The sequence below is a fragment of the Aotus nancymaae genome, unplaced genomic scaffold, assembly GCF_030222135.1.
Source record: "Aotus nancymaae isolate 86718 unplaced genomic scaffold, 86718_ANA_hifiasm-v0.15.2.pri h1tg000030l, whole genome shotgun sequence".
NCBI classification, from domain to species: domain Eukaryota; kingdom Metazoa; phylum Chordata; class Mammalia; order Primates; family Aotidae; genus Aotus; species Aotus nancymaae.
Window position 1 is genome coordinate 22801221 of NW_026988443.1, and position 20320 is coordinate 22821540.

Genomic DNA, 20320 nt, shown 5'->3' on the forward strand with positions numbered 1-20320 from the left:
ATGCTTGCACGTCAGACCAATCAGGAAATAGAAACAGGATGATTGGGGAGTTAGAGCTCTTTTGTGACCTGGTTTGGAATACTGTGGTTCATTAAGTTCAGTGTCCCTATTACATACGCATGCGAACTTCAAAAAGGAAATGGATAAGAGCAATCCCTATTTTTTCTTGCCTGGTGTGAGGTGAATTCCTTAATGTTCATGTTGATGTTCGATAGACTGTTCTGGAGAGTTGCATTGTAAAACATACCTGAGTCCCAGAGTTCCCCGCTAGTTTGCTTCCAGCCAAGCCCACCACCACTTCCACGTCGCAGACCCACATGCCTCCTCAGCGATTTAAATCCATTTTTAACATACCTGAAAGTGAGGCATGAGGATCCTCTAGTTGGTACTTGTTTTATCGGTCCTTTTAGTCTTCACAGGCTAGATGTCTTTTTCAGTGTAATACATAATTCATAATAGTTATGTGTTGACTGCGTTTATTTTCAACTCCATTAACATAATTTGAGCGCCTATTACATTGAACCACTGTTACTGATCTTGTAGTGTTATGATGATGCAGAGGACTGAGGCTCCTCAAAGAGTTTGGGAAATAGTTGGTGGAGACACATAGTCCGAGTAATAACTGTGCTACTAGGAAGTCTGTGAATGGTGATGCATTTTATAGTAGATGAAGAAACAGGAAAAGTGGCATTTGTCGAGAGTGTAGCATTGAATTGTACCTAGATTATCGGGAAGTGAAAGAAAAACAGCTTGTTTGAATATTTTTATTGTAAAAAAGATAAATAGTTGAATGTCAGCAAACTTTTATTGGGCACAAATTGATTAGAACACATTATATATCAAATATGTGATGGGTAAGGGTGTTAACCAAACATATGAATAATAAAGGAATTGAGTATAAGTAGTAATTGTATATACAACCAAAATATTGAATAACATTTAAAAGCTATGAAAATGCTTTTTAAATGGTCTTTACTATACACAAAAGCCATTTTGATATTAAAATAGGTCTAAAAGGAGTTAAAATCGGTATAACTTGATTTATAACTGAAATTTCCAAAGGTAAATATCAGCAGTTTTATTTGTGGCAAAAAGTCCACTTTAAAATATTCAAGCTGGTAATTTTTTTTTTTACAAGTTTTTTTCCAATATTAAGGCAAAATACATATGAAAAAACAAACTGTCTTAAAGTGAACAGTTTAGTGCATTCAGTGTTGTGCAGCTACTGCTTCGGTTTAGTTCTAAAACATTTTCATCCAAAGGAAAACAGCACCCGTTAAACAGTTGCTCCCCATATTCTCTTCCCTCCCCACAACCCCTAGCAGCCACCAATCTGGGATCTGTCTCTGTGGTACCTATTCTGGATATTTTATATAAGTAGGATAATATAATATGTGAACGTTTGTGTCTGATGACCTCATTCCTTTCTGTGGCTGAGTAATATTCCATCGTGTGTGTGTGGATAATGGAACACAATTTGTTCGCCAGTTGATGGACATTTGGGCTTTTTCTGCCTTTTGACTATTGTGAATAGTGCTGCTATGAACACGTAGCAATTAATTTTGAAATTCTGTTGAGGAGGATGTGATATATTCACAGCTAAGTTTTCAAAATTAATTGTTCACAAAATTAGTTTTCATTTTACTAAGCATTATTATGATTATGTAGTTTGAAGAAACAAAGTAGAATCACCTAAATGATTTTAGGATAATACATGCAGTAAAGTGGAAAATAAGAATAGAATCGTTGGTAGAATTCAGATCATTGCTGGGTTGTATCAGTGTGTTTGCCGAACTCATATTTGGATTCTCTTCCTCACTGGAATGGAAGTTCCTTGAGCGCAGGGGTAGTGTCTGTAATCCTTTTCAGTTATATTATCAGCGCCTAGTACAGTGCCTTTACATAGTAGGCACTATATACGTATATATACATATATACGCACATACACACACACACACACACACACACACATATATATATATATACTTTTTATTTTTTGAGGCAGGGTCTCGCTCTGTCACCCAGGCTGGAGTGCAGTGGCGTGATTTCAGCTTGCTGCAACCTCGATCTCTGGGGTTCAAGTCATTTTGCCTCTGCCTCCTGAGTAGCGGGGATTATAGGCGTGTGCCGCCAGGCCTGGCTACTTTTTGTGTTTTAAGTAGAAATGGGGTTTCACCGTGTTGGCCAGGCTGGTCTCGAACTCCTGACCTCAAATGATACGGATGCCTCCCAAAGTGCTGGGATTACAAGTGTGGACCACTGCACCTGGCCCAATATATATATTTTTAAATAGAGATGGAGGTTTCACTATGTTGCCCAAGCTAGTCTGGAACTCCTGGGCTCTCCTGCGTTGGTCTCTCAAAATGCTGGGATTACAGGTGTGAGCCACTGCACACAGCCCCAATATTTTGTTAAATAAATGAATAAATAACGCCTAGGTTTTGAGTCAGTGCTCACTGCTTTTTTGTGGTAGAGGAAATTGATGAGAGTTGTTTCAGTTCTTTGGCTATTTTGGTAATTGGGACTGCAGTGGTTTTACATCCCTAAAGGTTTGGGAGTACTTGTATCACAACTAAATTTCCATACAGTGAGAAGATTTTTGAAAAATAGTGAGGTGAGTGAATAGAGAGTGAGGACAAGCCAAGAGCTGAATTTAGCAAATGTCCTAAGCAAGCTTGTTAACGTGCAAATTACATGATATGAGATGCCCTTAATAACACTTGATAATGTTGTATACATTTGTGACTGACAACTGACTTTTTAAGACTATTGTTTGCAGCAGTATTTTGAGATTTTTTTCACTAAAGAAAATTTAAGACCCTAGAGTCTTTAGCATTTTTTTTTTTTTTTTTTTTAAAAACAGTCACATTTAGCAGTGGCGGGGGCGGGGTTGGGGGGTTGTCTACTAACTTGAGTGACACTAACGTTAATACATTCTAATAACCCACTACCATCGGACCAGTCTACCTTGTTTTTTTTGTTTTTTTTTTAAATATAAGATGACAGTGCTGTCTCTGATTTTTCCAGTTAAAAATGAACCATTTTGTTAAACCTTCTTTTACTTAATATCTAGCTCCAAATAGATGATATACCTTAGTAGTAAATAGGGAATTTAAAATAGGTACATGTTTAATGTATTCCATTAACATTATTTGCCATTATAAAGGGCAGCCTCTGGTACTCTATTTTAGTATAGTGATTGTGTATCTTTAAGTTTGATATTATAACAAATAATCTGTACTTTGCAAATTGAGAGTTTCATTTTCAGGGTTCATTGCTAAATATTGACTTTCTAGTCCTGAATGAGAGTTCCTGGGAGGAATGTGCTATATACTGTGTGTAGTATCTCATCTACTGCTGTTTTTTCAAAGGACAGAAATATCTTAGATACAATATGTATTTTTGTAAGAAGTTTACTTGATTATAAGATATGTGTAATTTTTTTTTTCAGATATTCCTTTAATACACAACTTTTTCATATGTCAAGTTGAGGAACTTTTCCTAGAAGTTGTCTTAGAATTTAATCTACAGTGTTTTTACTTTGTTTACTGCTTGGAGAGCTGATCCAATTTACTGTCTCTTAGGTAATTTTATTTTCTTACTTTTCAGTTTTTATTGATCATTTTTAGTCAAGATTTTTGTTTTATCTTGTATAAATGAGATAATGTATTTAAAGCACTTAACACAGTCCTTATTTAAGTGGTAGTAACTAAAATTTCTTTAAAAACACACACACACCCCTAACATTTCTTTAAACACACACGTGAGTAGGCTAGTTTTGACTTCCTTCTCTTTCCTAGACCCTTCTCCATATACTAAATTAAAACAATGAGAGACAGTAGGGCATTTTCAAACAGTAGCAGTTTAAAAAGAAGAAAAAAGAGATTAGGGCAGATGAGAGAGTCAGCAATTTAAACTTACATGAGTTAGAATATTTGGTCGTAAGACATTTTTATTTTATCTGTTTCAGTCTTTTAAATGTTACCTCTTATATTTTATCAAATACTGAAAGTAATATACTTTTAATTATATTTTTCCACTTTCTTGAATGAAATTCTTAGTATGATGTGAAAGATGGCTAATTTGCTAAACATTTAAGTATATAATTGGATATTTAAATCAGTATGAAAAGGGGGAAGTTGCTTAGTTTCTTGTACAAATTTAATTGTGTGTTTGTACAACCTATTAGGTACTGTAAAGGAGGTTTTGGATGCTGCTTAGTAGTAGCCTTATTTTCGTACCTTAGATCAGCGTTTTCTGTAGAGTTGAATGTAGTGCGAGTATGTATTAGACGACTGAGTCGATGATAAATATTTTAACATTTCATTTGGAAGAATAATACTCTGTTTCTTTGACACATTTCCTGATGTTGAAGGATGCTTCTAGGGGTACTGGCAGAATTTTCTGGCAGTAGTAACTGCCAGAAAGTAACTGGTCGAGATTAGTGAATAAATTTGTTTCAGCAAGTATGGGGGAAAATTGAGGAAAAAATTTCAACATCATATTTTTGTTAAAAACATTCATCTTTGTAAGAGCTATTCCTGTACTTTCTTAGGTGTTCCTATTTGCCAATACAGAAAGGATATTTTGGCATATATTTTGAACTGTAGTAGAAGTAGTACTGTAGTAGTTTCATTAGGTGTTATAAAAGTTAAAACTTGGGTATTATGTACATAGCCGAGAAGTTGTGGGGGTTAAGTAAGGCCTGTATCTTAAGCGTTCAAGATAATAATTTAGAGTAAGTTGTAGAATCAACATATAATAATTACTTGCCTTTTTTAGCAGCCAGTAAACTTTGCCTAAAATTGTATTTATTTTTATTGAAGGCATAGTCCAAATTCTGCTTTTGAGGTTTGCTCTATATTTATTTTTTAAATGAAGTGGAATCATAAGGACATTTTTGGTGAGAAAATGTAGTAGTAGTTTTTCTTCAGAGAAAGTCATAAATAGCAATATATAAAATGGAGAACTTTTAAGAGAAGATAATGAGTTGTATCACTGATTTCCTTCTCATTATTGCTAGTTGAATAGTAGATGATTCAGTGTGGTAATGTTTTGTTTTAAATAAGAGGTGGGGTTGAAGAAGTGAAGGCAGTCACATTACTCTTAAAAGATAGGAAACCTGAGGAGGTTGAGCCTCATTTGATAGTAAGCAGTAGTTTGCTTACAGCAGTGACATAAATAAGGAAGGTGTTTGTCTAAAGCTGTCCTGGTGGGTCAGGGGAGTAGACACAGCAGATTTGGCAGTAGGCCTGGTTTCTAAAACAGAATCCAAGTCATCAAATTTGCCCAGGCATGCCATATGAGGTTCAAGTAACAGTGGAATTTAAGAGGAGTGAGTTTGTTCAGGGAGGCTTAGGGGAGTCACAAGCAGGAGCAGGCTTTTTTAAGAACCATCATTTGAACTCAAACGGAATGTGGGTCTGCATATATTTCAGCATTTCTAGTAATGTTTGTTTAATTATATTATATGACTTTCACCTGTTGGCAACTGGCGCTGTAAGATTTAAGTACTGTAGCCTAATTGATAGTTTACCAACAGCTGAAATTTAATCTTTGGGACAGTTCTAGTTAATGTTAGTTAATATTCATGTGTGAGGCTGGGCACAGTGGCTCACACCTGTAATCCCAGCACTTTTGGGAGGCTGAGGCTAGTGGATCACCTGAGGTCAGGAGTTGGAGACCAGCCTGGCCAACATGGCAAAACCCTGTCTCTACTAAATATACAAAAAATTAGCTGGGTATGGTGGTGGGTGCCTGTAATCCCAGCTACTTGGGAGGCTGAGGCAGGAGAATTGCTTGAACTCGGGAAGTGGAGTTTGCAGTGAGCCAACATCGTATTATTGCACTCCAGCCTGGAGGACAGAGTAAAACTCTGTCTCAAAAAAAGAAAAGACCGGGCGCGGTGTCTCACACTTGTGATCCCAGCACCTGGGGAGGCCGAGGCAGGCGGATCACCTGAGATCAGCAGTTCGAGACCAGCATGACCAACATGGAGAAGCCCCGTCTCTACTAAAAATACAAAATTAGCTGCACGTGGTGGTGCATGCCTGTAATTCCAGCTACTCGGGAGGCTGAGGCAGGAGAATCACTTGAACCCAGGAGGCAGAGGTTGCCGTGAGCCAAGATCATGCCATTGCACTCCAGCCTGGGCAACAAGAGTGAAACTCCATCTCAAAAAAAAAAAAATGTATGTGTAAAAAGGAACTACAACTCTATGAAAGCCTGAACATCCCAGCTATACCAGAGAAGTAACTTGAAGCTTAATTTTCCCTACATAATGTACAGTTTTAGAATGTCTCTTATGTTATAGCAGCAGATGAGAGTTTTACACTTTAAAATATGTTTTTCAATGTCTTAAAATTTTGTATTTATTAATTTTCATCAGCTTTACTGTTTAATTAGAAAATAGGATTATGTGAGCACTGAAATTGGATTATATTCAGATTATTTTCTCTTAAACTTTTTCAGTAAGTAGATTTGTATTGAATGTAAAAATGTTTCTAAAAGCATTTTTTTCTCATCAAGGTAATCACTGATTAGAATACTTTAATGGACTGTGAGTTTGCACTTAAATGTAAATATTTTTCAATATTGCTTTAAAAAATCTTTCAGTAAAGATTGTTAAATAAAAATGGCATTAAAAAAATGAAATTCAGAAATTGTTGAAGCTAGTTGATGGGTGAGTGAGGGTTCACAATAATATTCTCTGTTCTTTATATATGTTCTTAAATTTCCATAATAAAAAGTTTAAAAAATGGCACTTGAAAGCCCTTCAGATTCTTTAAGGTACTGGATTAGGATAGGAGAAATATTCCCTTTTAAAAGTAGCATTGTGAAGTTAATAGAATTTGTTGTGTGTAGTTAAAACTAGCTTAACAAATTAACAGAAAATAAAAATTATTGTGATATGTCTGATTTACAAAACTCATTTCTCCCTTTGTGTAGTGTTAACAGTGAGATGGTGGGGTGAGTCAGTGGTGTACATAAATAGGAAGTAAACTGATCTTATGCTTTTGAGTCTGTGCTTTTCTGTTATTTATTTATTTATGTATTTTTAAGTTTTTTAAATAAAATGACCATCCTTACAGACCAGATTTGAGACCTTGGCTGCCCATCACTGGCAATTCTGGCAACATATCACACCACCTTGACAGAATTTGTGTTTTTAAAATATTCTCTAATTAACTGTATTATACTAGAAAAATCCAGTTATCTAGTAATTTAAGAGCTTGAAATTGTTTTAAAAATTTTAACGTTTGATCGAGTTGCTTGTGTCTATCAGTCTCATGTTAAGTGCTTGTCATTTCTCTTGAATATTCAGTTTATTCATGATGAAAGGAAGCTAGATAACTTGTTCTTGATTTTAAGACTACATTTTTAATCATTTTTAATTTTTAATCTACATTTTTAATAATTGGTAGAAATTAACTCCAAAATAATAGACATTTAAATTCTTTTTGTGAACATTTTAGAACAAAGTCTAAAATTTGTATCTCACATCTTGTCATTTGTGAGATCATATTGAATACTAAAGTTTGTTTTTGTTTTCGTTTTTTGAGACAAGAGTTTTGCTCTTGCTGCCCAGGCTGGAGTGCAATGGCGCGATCTCTGCTCACTGCAACCTCTGTCTCCTGGGTTCAAGCGATTCTTCTGCCTCAGCTTTTGGCGCAGCTGGGGTTACAGGTATGCGCCACCATGCCTGGCTAATTTTGTATTTTTGGTAGAGTCCCTGCTACTTGGAAGTATCTCTTGAGCCTAGGGATTCTAGGCCAGCCTGGACAACATAAGGAGAACTCGTTTCTTAAAAACAAAAACAAACTATTAGTGCATCGAGTTGTTCTTATTATTCAAACCGTATTTCCCATGTCTGTAGTTCTTTAATATGTTAAACTTTGAAAATTGATTTAGCTTATTGCTATCCTTTTATTGGGTAAATTGGCTGGTAAATTTTGGCCACTTCCTGAAAATGACTTTTATTTCTCCCTTTCTGTCTGCCCTGTGGCCAGAGACAAAGTCTTGATCTAGATTCATTTCTGTTGCTAATTGTGTGATATTGCTGAAAAGCACAGAATAGTTTCAAGCTAATTCAGTCCTTCCATTTTACAGGAGAGGAAATTGAGGCTCAAATTGATTTGCCCAAGGTCATTTAACTGGTTAGTATCAAAACAGACCCAATAAATTTCTCTTTTCCAGTAAATTGTTTAATTTTTGCTTGAAAATCCTACAGTTCCTTTTTGTGGATTAAAAACAGCAACAAAGAAAATCCTACAGTTGTTATTTTTGCACAACCTGTAATTCTGATCGTTTTGTGACTTTTTTCTTTTGAGATGGAGTCTCACTTTCTTTGCGCAGGCTGGAGTGCAATGGCACAATCTTCTCTCACTGCAACCTCTGCCTCCTGGGTTCCAGCAATTCTCCTACCTCAGCCTCCCAAGTAGCTGGGATTACAGGCACGTGCCAGCCTGTAAAAATAGCTCAGCTAGTTTTTATATGTTTAGTAGAGACGGGGTTTTACCATGTTGGCCAGGCTGGTCTCAATCTCCTAACCTCAAGTGATTCACCCGCTTCAGCCTCCCAAAGTACTGGGATTATAGGTGTGAGCTATAGTGCCTGGCCCATTTTGTAACTTGTTGTTTGTGATACATTAGATAAATATTTAATCCAGTGTTATTGAGTACCTATTAGGTGCAAGGTATTTTTATGTGCATTATCTCATGATAACCTAGAGAGAAGTATTATTTCCATTTAATACACGAGAAAACAGAAATGTAGGTGGATTTGACCATTTAGAAAGTGGAATTCGCTGGGATTTGAACCTTGGTTTTCTGACTTCAAGTTTTGGGCTATGCCGGCTTCTTGCCGTGCTATTCTCAGAAGGAGTTTAAGTACAGAAACATTCAGTTTTTCCTATGGTGAAAGCAAAGCTTATGTTGGGCATATGGAATCAAACATATCTGAGTCACGGCTTACAAATTACGTGTGTTCCTGTGACTAGATTTCTGCTTTGGGCTCAAAATAGCTACTTGAGGGATGCTTCTTATTCCTGCCTGCGCTAGAAAATTTTAAAAGGGGGCTGGGCGCGGTGGCTCATGCCTGTAATCCCAGCATTTTGGGAGGCTGAGGCAGGTGGATCACGAGGTCAAGAGATCAAGACCATCCTGGTCAACATGGTGAAACCCCGTCTCTACTAAAAATACAAAAAATTAGCTGGGCATGTTGGCGCGTACCTGTAATCCCAGCTACTCAGGAGGCTGAGGCAGGAGAATTGCCTGAACCCAGGAGGCGGAGGTTGCGGTGAGCCGAGATCATGCCATTGCACTTCAGCCTGGGTAGTAACCAGAGTGAAACTCCGTCTCAAAAAAAAAAGAAAAGAAAAATTTAAAAGGTAGCAGTGATACAGTTAGACCAATAGAGGGTACTCCACTGCTAACTGTGCTAGGCCCAAATTTAGCTCTTTTGGGCCTTTTCTCTTTGCTGCTTTGTGGATCTGGAGGTCAAGAGGTGATATCATTTTAGGTTTCAAAGCAGTTTATTCTAAGGAGGATTTGGCCTTTGTCTTTGGCAGCACCCCCCACCCCACCACCATGTTGTCTTGATTAGGGTCTGATTTGTCATCTTGCATGCTGCTTTGCTTTTAAAGTTTAAAGCATTTCGATTTGTCATCAAAATTGCCCTAAACCTAAATCAGGAAAAATTCAAAATTTAAAAAATGCTAGGGTAGTTTTATTTTTCAAGGTTAACATTTTGCTTTCACATGTTCCCAAAAAAATGAGTACTATTTTTTTGGTTTAATTTAGGATGCAAGGAAAACTGTTCTACCTTCTATAGCCACTAGGACTGGTACACCTTTTTTTCCCTTGATATTTTGATTGATTTGCCATCTGCCATTTATTCTTATCTCCCAAGCTTAATACTCATTTGGATTTTCTGTCTAATACCTCTCCCTTTTATACATACCCTTGAGTTTTTTTATACATAGTCTCTTGAGTTTTACCAGAACTCTCCCTTTTGGAGCAAAGGCAAGAGAGAAAGCTCTTTTGTCATACATGTTACCTAGCAAATGTTGACTGATCACAGTTTTAGAACTTCTGCTTACTTTTTAATCATCTGATTATTATTTGAAAGAATTAGTAAAATACTCTTAACTTTCTATTTTAAACATATGTAAATAGTTACATTTGGATTGTTATTTGCTGAGGGAAAGGAAAGAGATACAGATGCTGGCTTCACACAGCTCTTTTCTTTTTAAGAGTGACGAAGGACTTTTCCAGAAGCCTTCAGCAACCTTAACCTTGCATTTCATTGACCAAAATTGGGTTACATTCCCTTTCCTAAATTAGTTACTGGTAAAGATGAGTGGAATTACTCTTAGCCAACCAGACCTGTGCCTTGGCCTGAGGATGTGGTTGGCTTCCCTGAACACATGGCTGCATGGGAGAGGCGTGGATACAAGTTAGAAAATCTGTTATGGAGGAAGAAAGATAAAATGGATGCTAGGAGGGGGTCAACCAAAAGAATCATCTCCATGTACTCTCCACAGTATTCTAGCAATTGAGGGACCTTTTTTTTTTTAATTTTTTTTTTTTTTTTTTAAGAGAGAATCTCACTCTATTACCCAGGCTAGAATGCAACCTCTGCCTCCTAGGTTCAGGTGATTCTCATGCCTCAGCCTCCCAAGTAGCTGGGATTACAGGCATGTACCACATGCCTAATTAATTTTTTTTTTTTTGAGACAGAGTCTTGCTCTGTCTCCCAGGCTGGAGCACAGTGGCACCATCTCTACTCACTGCAACTTCTGCCACCTGGGTTCAAGTGATTCTCCTGCCTCAGTCTCCCGAGTAGCTGAGATTACAGATGTGTGCCACCATGCCTGGCTATTTTTGTATTTTTAGTAGAGATGGGGTTTCACCATGTTGGCTAGGCTGGTCTTGAACTCCCAACCTCAGGTGATCCACCCACCTCAGCCTCCCAAAGTGCTGGGATTACAGGTGTGAGCCACTGTGCCCAGCCATAATTTTTGTATTTTTTTTTTTTTTTTTTTTTTTTTTTTTTTTTTTTGGGAGGCGGAGTTTTCGCTCTTGTTACCCAGGCTGGAGTGCAATGGCGCGATCTCGGCTCACCGCAACCTCCGACTCCTGGGTTCAGGCAATTCTCCTGCCTCAGCCTCCTGAGTAGCTGGGATTACAGGCACGCGCCACCATGCCCAGCTAATTTTTTGTATTAGTAGAGACGGGGTTTCACCATGTTGACCAGGATGGTCTCGATCTCTTGACCTCGTGATCCACCCGCCTCGGCCTCCCAAAGTGCTGGGATTACAGGCTTGAGCCACCGCGCCCGGCCAATTTTTGTATTTTTAATGGAGACGGGGTTTTGCCACGTTGCCTAGGCTGATCTCAAACTCCTGACCTCAAGTGATCCGCCTACCTCTGCCTCCCAAAGTGCTGGGATTATAGTCATGAGCCACTGTTCCCAGCCAGTTGAGGGACTTTAAAATATAAACCTTACTTTTGCTATGCAGTTAGTTTTTCTGGCACTTGCTTTTTCTGTTGCTCTGTCAGAGTCCTTGGAGATTGGCATGGGAGTTGATAGAGGTGCCAAGAAAGAGAAAGAAGCATGGCTGTTGATCCTGGATTAATAACAGTGGGCTTAGTGTCTGATGGTGGGAGATCTGGGACACAAAATTCATTTTTGTTGTGTGGTTCAGGTGGAATCTGATGATTATGCAGACTTACAGAAGTATAAAGACAGTGTCATCGAGTTAAGTGAATCCTGATTTGTCAGAATAGAGATAGTAATGTGTTCTTTAAATACTAATTTTATTTTTTTAAAAATTTACTTTGAAACAGGGTCTCACTCTGTTGCCCAGGCTGGAGTTCAGTAGCTCAATCACAGCTCACTGCAGCCTCAACTCAGCTTCCCAAGTAGCTTGAGCCATAGGTGCTTGCTACCACATCCAGCTAATTTTTAAAAATTATTTTTGGTAGCGACGGAGTCATTCTGTGTTTCCCAGGCTGGTCTCAAACTTCTGGGCTCGAGCGATCCTCCTGCCTCTGCCTCCCAAGGTACTAGGATTACAGGTATGAGCCACCATGCCCAGCCTAAATATGCTTTTTAAAGTGTTCTGTTTCACTCTTTTTAAGTCTAATCTGAAAGAAACTAGTTATTGTTAAAGGATAAAATAGAAGAATATGTAGAAGAAGAGAAAGTAGTAACCAGAGGGGAACATTGTATGAGATCTTAGAGTAATTGAACTGGAAGGGACTTAAAGAAAGTCCCCTTCCATTAGGTGGGTAAATATACTAAACCATTTAATCTTTTAATTAAGTTTTGTTAATTGTCAATATTATTATGTGCCAAATACTGGTAATACAAATTAAATGTAATTCAATCTATCGGAGTAGACATGTAAATGACTACAACAATATTAATATAATAGAGGTACAGAGAAGGCTCTCTGAGTGTATAATGACACAGAGATTAACTCTGGGTAGAGAGGTCAGAGAAAAGAGTACAACTGAGCTGAATTCAGTGGGATGAGTTCGCCAGATGGATAAGGGAGGACATAACATTCCAGGCCAGTTGATTATCGTACCTAAAGACAGGTTAAAGAGCATGGTCCTCTAATTTGGAAAGGTGGAAGATCAGGGTTCTGTCATGTCCAGATGTGACTGGAGAGAGAGAGAGACTATTATACTGTATTGATGAGTTTGGATTTTAGTTTGAAGACAGCAGGGAGCCATTGAAGGATTTCAAATTGGGCAGAAATGTCAGATTTGTAGCTCCATCACTCTGCTATACTGTGGATAATAGATTGGGGAAAACAGGAATGGAAGCGGGAACACATGTATCTGAGAAATGATAAGGGCAGAGCAGTGGAGATGACAAAGTGGGAATAGTACTGAAATAGATTTATAGGAAAGAAATCAGTAGGACCTGGTATCAGTTGAGTAAGGAAAGGGAAGGAAGCAGGATTATTTCTGTTTTTCTATTTTGGGTCAATTGTTTAATAATATGGCTATTATGAAAGATCTGTGGAAATAGTTGTGAACAAGACATGATGCTTACTCATGAAGTGCATAGTGTAGTAATTATTAATGTAACTAATGTCATAAAAGTGAAAGTATAAAGTGCTATGACAGTATATAGTAAAAAGATAAGGAGTTCAGTTTTGTGTATATCTAGTTTGAAGCATCTGTAGTTTTGTTAGGCAACTGGAAATAGAAGTATAGAGCTCAAAAGAGAAACTTGCACAAAAGAAATTTGAAAGTTATTGGTCTGTAGATATAGATGATAGTTGAAGTCATGGGCATGGATGAAGTCACTGCAAGAGAGTGTAGATTAGAATAAGAAAAGGCAGCTGAGAACAGAACTCTGGAAACAACAGTATTGCAAGGATGGCAAGGAGAGGAGAAGCCTGAGAAGATGCTGTCAGAGAGTTAAATTAGACAGTAAAGAGAATGGTGTAGGGAAAGCCAAGGTAGAAAAGGATTTTATCATTTAGTTTTAAACAGCTTTATTGAGGTAAAATTGACATTTAATAAACAACATTTAAAGTGTACAATTTAAGTTTTGGCACATGTAGAGACCCATGAAACTTCTACCAGATTTAATATAGTGTACATATCCGCCACCTCCAAAAGAAGTTTCTTTTTTTTTTTTTTCTTGCTCTGTTGTCCAGACTGGAGTGTAATGGTGCAATCTCAGCTCACTGTAGCCTCCACCTCCTGGGTTCAAGTGATTATCCTGCTTCAGCCTCCTAGTAGCTGAGATGATAGGCACCTGCCACCATGCCCAGATAATTTTTGTATTTTTAGTAGAGACGGGGTTTCACCAGGTTGGCCAGGCTGGTCTAGAACTCCTGACCTCAGGCGATCCATCTGCCTGAGCCTCCCAAAGTGTTGGGATTACAGGCATGAGCCACTGCACCCGGCCAGAAGTTTCTTTGTGCCCGTTGGTAATCACTCCCTCCCATACAACTTTCTACCTTTCCCAGGTATCGCTGAACTCACTAGAACATTTATATAAGTGGAATTGTAAAGTATATACTCTTGTTTTTTATTTTTATTTTTGATCTGGCTTCTTCTCTCTTTTTTTTTTTAATTGCATTTTAGGTTTTGGGGTACGTGTGAAGAACATGCAAGACTGTTGCATAGGAACACACATGGCAGTGTGATTTGCTGCCTTCCTCCCCATCACCTATATCTGGCATTTCTCCCCATGCTATCTCTCCCGAACTCCCCACCCCCCACGGTCCCTCCCCTATTTCCCCCCGACGGACTCCAGTGTGTGATGCTCCCCTCCCTGTGTCCATGGGTTCTCATTGTTCAACACCCACCTATGAGTGAGAACATGCGGTGTTTGATTTTCTGTTCTTGTGTCAGTTTGCTGAGAATGATGGTTTCCAGGTTCATCCATGTCCCTGCAAAGGACACAAACTCATCGTTTTTGATGGCTGCATAATATTCCATGGTGTATATGTGTGACATTTTCCCTGTTCAGTTTATCATCGATGGGCATTTGGATTGGTTCCAGGTCTTTGCTATTGTAAAGAGTGCTGCAATGAACATTTGTGTGCATGTGTCCTTACAGTAGAACGATTTATACTCCTTTGGATATATACCCAGTAATGAGATTGCTGGGTCAAATGGCATTTCTATTTCTAGGTCCTTGAGGAATTGCCACACTGTCTTCCACAATGGTTGAACTAATTTACACTCCCAACAGTTTAAAAGTGTTCCTGTTTCTCCACATCCTCTCCAGCATCTGTCTCCAGATTTTTTAATGATCGCCATTCTAACTGGCGTGAGATGGTATCTCAGTGTGGATTTGATTTGCATTTCTCTAATGACCAGTGATGGTGAGCATTTTTTCATGTTTTTTGGCCTCATGTATGTCTTCTTTTGTAAAGTGTCTGTTCATATTCTTCGCCCACTTTTGAATGGGCTTGTTTTTTTCTTGTAAATCTGTTTTAGTTCTTTGTAGATTCTGGATATCAGCCCTTTGTCTGATGGGTAGATTGCAAAAATTTTTTCCCATTTTGTTGGTTGCCGATTCACTCTAATGACCATTTCCTTTGCTGTGCAGAAGCTGTGGAGTTTGATTAGGTCCCATTTGTCTATTTTGGCTTTTGTTGCCAATGCTTTTGGTGTTTTGGTCATGAAGTCTTTGCCTATGCCTGTGTCCTGAATGGTTTTGCCTAGATTTTCTTCTAGGGTTTTTATGGTGTTAGGTCTTATGTTTAAGTCTTTAATCCATTTGGAGTTAATTTTAGTGTAAGGTGTCAGGAAGGGGTCCAGTTTCTGCTTTCTGCACATGGCTAGCCAGTTTTCCCAACACCATTTATTAAACAGGGAATCCTTTCCCCATTGCTTGTTTTTGTCAGGTTTGTCAAAGATCGGATGCTTATAGATGTGTTCTGTTGCCTCTGAGGCCTCTGTTCTGTTCCATTGGTCTAGATCTCTGTTTTGGTACCAGTACCATGCTATTTTGATTACTGTAGCCTTGTAGTATAGTTTGAAGTCCAGCAGTGTGATACCTCCAGCTTTGTTCTTTTTGCTTAGAATTGACTTGGCTATGTGGGCTCTCTTTTGGTTCCATATGAAGCTTAAGGTGGTTTTTTCCAGTTCTGTGAAGAAGGTCATTGGTAGCTTGATGGGGATAGCGTTGAATCTGTAAATTACTTTGGGCAGTATGGCCATTTTCATGATATTGATTCTTCCTAACCATGAGCATGGAATGTTTCTCCATCTGTTTGTGTTTCCTCTTATTTCGTTGAGCAGGGATTTGTAGTTCTCCTTGAAGAGGTCCTTTACAATCTTTGTTAGTTGTATTCCTAGGTATTTTATTCTCTTTGTAGCAATTGTGAATGGCAGTTCATTCTTGATTTGGCTCTCTTTAAGTCTGTTATTGGTGTATAGGAATGCTTGTGATTTTTGCACATTGTATCCTGAGACTTTGCTGAAGTTGCTTATCAGTGTCAGGAGATTTTGGGCTGAGACGATGGGGTCTTCTAAATATACAATCATGTCGTCTGCAGATAGAGACAATTTGACTTCCTCCTTTCCTAGTTGAATACTCTTTATTTCTTTTTCTTGCATGATTGCTCTGGCTAGAACTTCCAATACTATATTGAATAGGAGTGGTGAGAGAGGACATTGTTGTTTAGTGCCAGATTTCAAAGGGAATGCTTCCAGTTTTTGCCCATTCAGTATGATATTGCTGTTGGTTTTTCATAAATAGCTTTTATTATTTTGAGATACGTTCCGTCAATACCTAGTTTATTGAGTGTTTTTAGCATAAAGTGCTGTTGAATTTTGTCAAACACCTTCTCTGCATCAATTGTGATAATCGTGGTTTTTGTCTTTGGTTCTCTTTATGTGGTGAATTATGTTTATAGACTTGCATATGTTGAACCAGCCTTGCATCCCCGGGATGAATCCTACTTGATCATGGCAGATAAGCTTTTTGATGTGCTGTTGCAATCAGTTTGCCAGTATTTTATTGAAGATTTTTGCGTCTGTGTTCATCGTGGATATTGGCCTGAAGTTTTCTTTTCTTACTGAGTTTCTGCTGGGTTTTGGTGTCAGGATGATGTTGGTCTCATAAAATGATTTGGGAAGGATTCCCTCTTTTTGGATTATTTGGAATAGTTTCAGAAGGAATGGTACCAGCTCCTCTTTGTATGTTTGTTAGAATTCGGCTGTGAACCCATCTGGACCTGGGCTTTTTTTACTGCCTCAACTTCAGACCTTGTTATTGGTCTGTTCAGGGTATTGACTTCTTCCTGGTTTAGGTTTGGGAGGATGCAGGTGTCCAGGAATTTATCCATTTCTTCCAGGTTTACTAGTTTATATGCATAGAGCTGTTTCTAATAATCTCTGATGATGGTTTGTATTTCTGTGGAATCTGTGGTGATATCCCCTTTATCGTTTTTTATTGCATCTATTTGATTATTCTCTTTTCTTTTTTATTCTGGCTAGTGGTCTATTTTGTTGATCTTTTTGAAAAACCAGCTCCTGGATTTATTGATTTTTTGAAGGGTTTTTTGTGTCTCTATCTCCTTCAGTTCTGCTCTGATCTTAGTTATTTCTTGTCTTCTGCCAGGTTTTGAGTTTTTTGATCTTGCTCCTCTAGCTGTTTCATTTTGACAATAGGGTGTCGATTTTAGATCTTTCCTTGCTTTCTTGTCGTTGTTATTTTTGGATCTGTGTATGTTATTGAGTGTATCAGTAGGTCATTAATTTTTATTGGGAAGTAGTTTCCATTATGTATATATAATACAATTTGTTTTATCCATTCACCTATTGATGGACTTTGAATTGTTTCCTTGTTTTGGCTGTTACAAATAAAGCAGCAATGAATATTCATATATTGTTTTTGTATGGATACATCTTTCCCTTTGGTGAATACCTAGGAATGTAATGGTTGGGTCATTAGGTAGGTGTACATTTAACTTTTTAAGAAACTGCCAAGCTGTTTTCCAAAAGTGGTTATATTATTTTAAATTCCCACTAGCAGTGGAAATATATATTTTGACATCCTTACCAACATTTGATTTAGATAGTCTTTTTAATGTTAGCCATTCTAATAGGTGTTTAGGGACACAAAGAAACTTCTGGCTGGGCGCAGATACCAACTATAGTGGTATCTTTTGTGGTTTAGCTTATTATTTTAGTTATATTTCCCTAATAACTAATGCTCTTTAACATTTTTATGTACTTATTTGACATCTGCTTGTCTTTTTGGGTGAAGTGTCTATTTAAGCTTTTTACCCATTCAAAAAAGCTTTTTATTTTGAGATAATAAATCCACAGGAAGTTGTAAACAAAATGTGAAGAGGTTCTGGGTACCCTTCACTTAGTTTCTCGCAACGATAACATCTTGCATAACTAGAGACCAGGAAAATGACATTGGTACAGTCCACAGATTGAGTACCTGTCTGAAATTCCACATTTATTCTACCACAGTGCTGCTCAATATGTTATTGAGTGAAGTGAATTTCTGTTGCTTAATGAATTTAAGGTATAAATTAGTTCACTTTCTCCCTTTTTTTGAAACAGGGTCTCACTCTTTCACCCAGGGAGTGCAGTGGGAGCTATCTGAGCTCAGTGTAACCTCTGCTCCCTATGATCAAGTGATCCTCCTACCTCTGGAACCACAGGCGTGCACCACCATACCCGGCTATTTTTTTGTATTTGTGGTAGAGTCAGGGTCTTGCCATGTTGTCCAGGCTGGTGTCCAACTCGTAAGCTCAAGTGATTCGCCTACGTTGGCCTTTCAAAGTGCTGAGATTACAGGCATGAGCTGCTGGCCCAGCCGCTCTTGTTTCTTTTTTTCATTATTAGCTTTTTTTGTACACCATAGCTGTGCTAATAATCGAATTATTAGATTATGCTGATGATCTCATTTTCAACAAATTTTTTTGTAATGTTTTCATTTTTCTTTCTAATTTTTTGAAGAATTTTGGGTTTAGTAAATTGATAGCTTGTTAACTCATTTTTCTTACAAAAGTACTATTTTTTAGTTATCGTATTATCGAAGTTGTACATGTACTTTGCTTAAAGAATCAAATAGATCAATAAAGCTTATTCTGAAAAAAGTAGTCCTGTGACTCCAACTCTGTCTTACTTTCCTTTCTCTGCTGCCTAGAGGTAGCTGCTTTCAAATTCTTTTAGCAGTTTCTTTTGGTATTTGCCTTCATTCCTAGATAACATGCTTATACTGCTGTAGCTGTTATTTATTGACTTCTCATTATGAAAAATGACGTTTAGCAGACTTTAACTCCTAACTCTATACAGGCACCATTCTCATTCCCCAATATGGTTATATCATAATAGATTTAATGTCAATTTGTTTATATTATTATGATGCATATTGTGCTATTCATAGGTCAGCCACATATTATACTATACTATTTTTCCTTCCTTGTACAATTTAATATTGTTTTAAGAATGAATGTTGTTGTTATTCTTTGTACTTATGAGAATTCATTCTCAAGTATCTTTTCGGTGCCTGAATCTCAGCATTTTTGACACATCAATTCGTCTGTCAGCTTTATTTTCTTGGAGACTTTCCTTTCTCTCAGAGCCTTCTAAACAAATCTGGATTAGTGGATACCTAGGGTGTTGTACATTGGTCATTGTGAGACCTCACTTTTCTGTCATCTTGAGTCCCTTTGCCTTTCTGTTATTGTGTTGAGTCATCTGTTTCTTTACAACTCATTTTGATGGAGTATGTCCTTCAGTAGCTTACTGATGGTAATAGGAGGTAAATTTTTGTGACCTTATATATTTAAAATTTGTCATTCTCCCCTCACACTTAATTATGGCTGGTTGTAGAATTCTAAGAAAGATATCATTTTCCTTCATAAGTTTGAAGGCATTGCTCTCCATTTTTTCCATTTTCTTCCATTGTTGTTGTTGAAAAGTCTGATGCCATTCTGATTCTTGATTCTTCATGTGTAGCCTGTTATCCGATCTCTGAGTCTTTTAGGTTCTTCTCTTTGTCCTTTGTGTTCTAATTTTTTTCAGTTTCATTGTAATCTCAAGGGACCATTTTCACATAGTGGTCTGTTGTTGACCAAAACATCATCAAGCAGTACCTGACTACCTACAAATGGAATTGCTTGTAATACGGTAATTCTATATTTAACTTTTTGAGGCACTCTCAAACTATCTTGTACAGCAACTCAGCTGTATCACTTTACATTACCATTAGTAATATATGAGAGTTCTTATTTATCTGTATCCACACTAATACTTGTTACTTTCTCTTTGTTTTTTTAAATTAAAGCTATCCTGGGGGTGTGAAATGGTATCTCTCTGTAGTTTTTATTTGCATTTCCTAATGACCACTGATATTAGACATCTTTTCATGTGCATGTTAGTCATTTGTATATCTTCTTTGTAGAAATGTCTATTCATGTGCTTTGCACATTTTTTAATTGAGCTGTTTGACTTTTTGCTGTTCAGTTACTCTTTGTATATTCTGGATACTAAAGCCTTATCAGATATAAGATTTACAAATATTTTTTCCCATTCTTCTTCCTCCTCTTCCTCCTCCTCCTCTTCTTCCTGCCCCTCCTCCTCCTCCTCCTCCTCCCCTTCTTGTTCTTCTTCCTCTTTTCCTCCTCCTTCTCTTTCCTTTTTTCTTTCTTTTTTTTTTTTGAAATAAGATCTCACTCTGTTGCCCAGGCTGGAATGGTATGGTGTGATGTCACCTCATGGCAACCTTGACCTCCTGGGCTCAAATTAGCCTCCCACTTCAGCCTTTCAAGTAGCTGGGACTACGGGTGCATACCACCATGCCCCGTTAAGTT

At 37.6% G+C, this 20320-nt stretch overlaps 1 protein-coding gene across 8 annotated transcripts in view; it reads left to right on the forward strand.

Moving 5' to 3' along the window:
• NFATC3 (nuclear factor of activated T cells 3) overlaps nucleotides 1-20320 on the forward strand; it is a 150047-nt gene that overhangs the window by 835 nt on the left and 128892 nt on the right. The window lies entirely within an intron of this gene.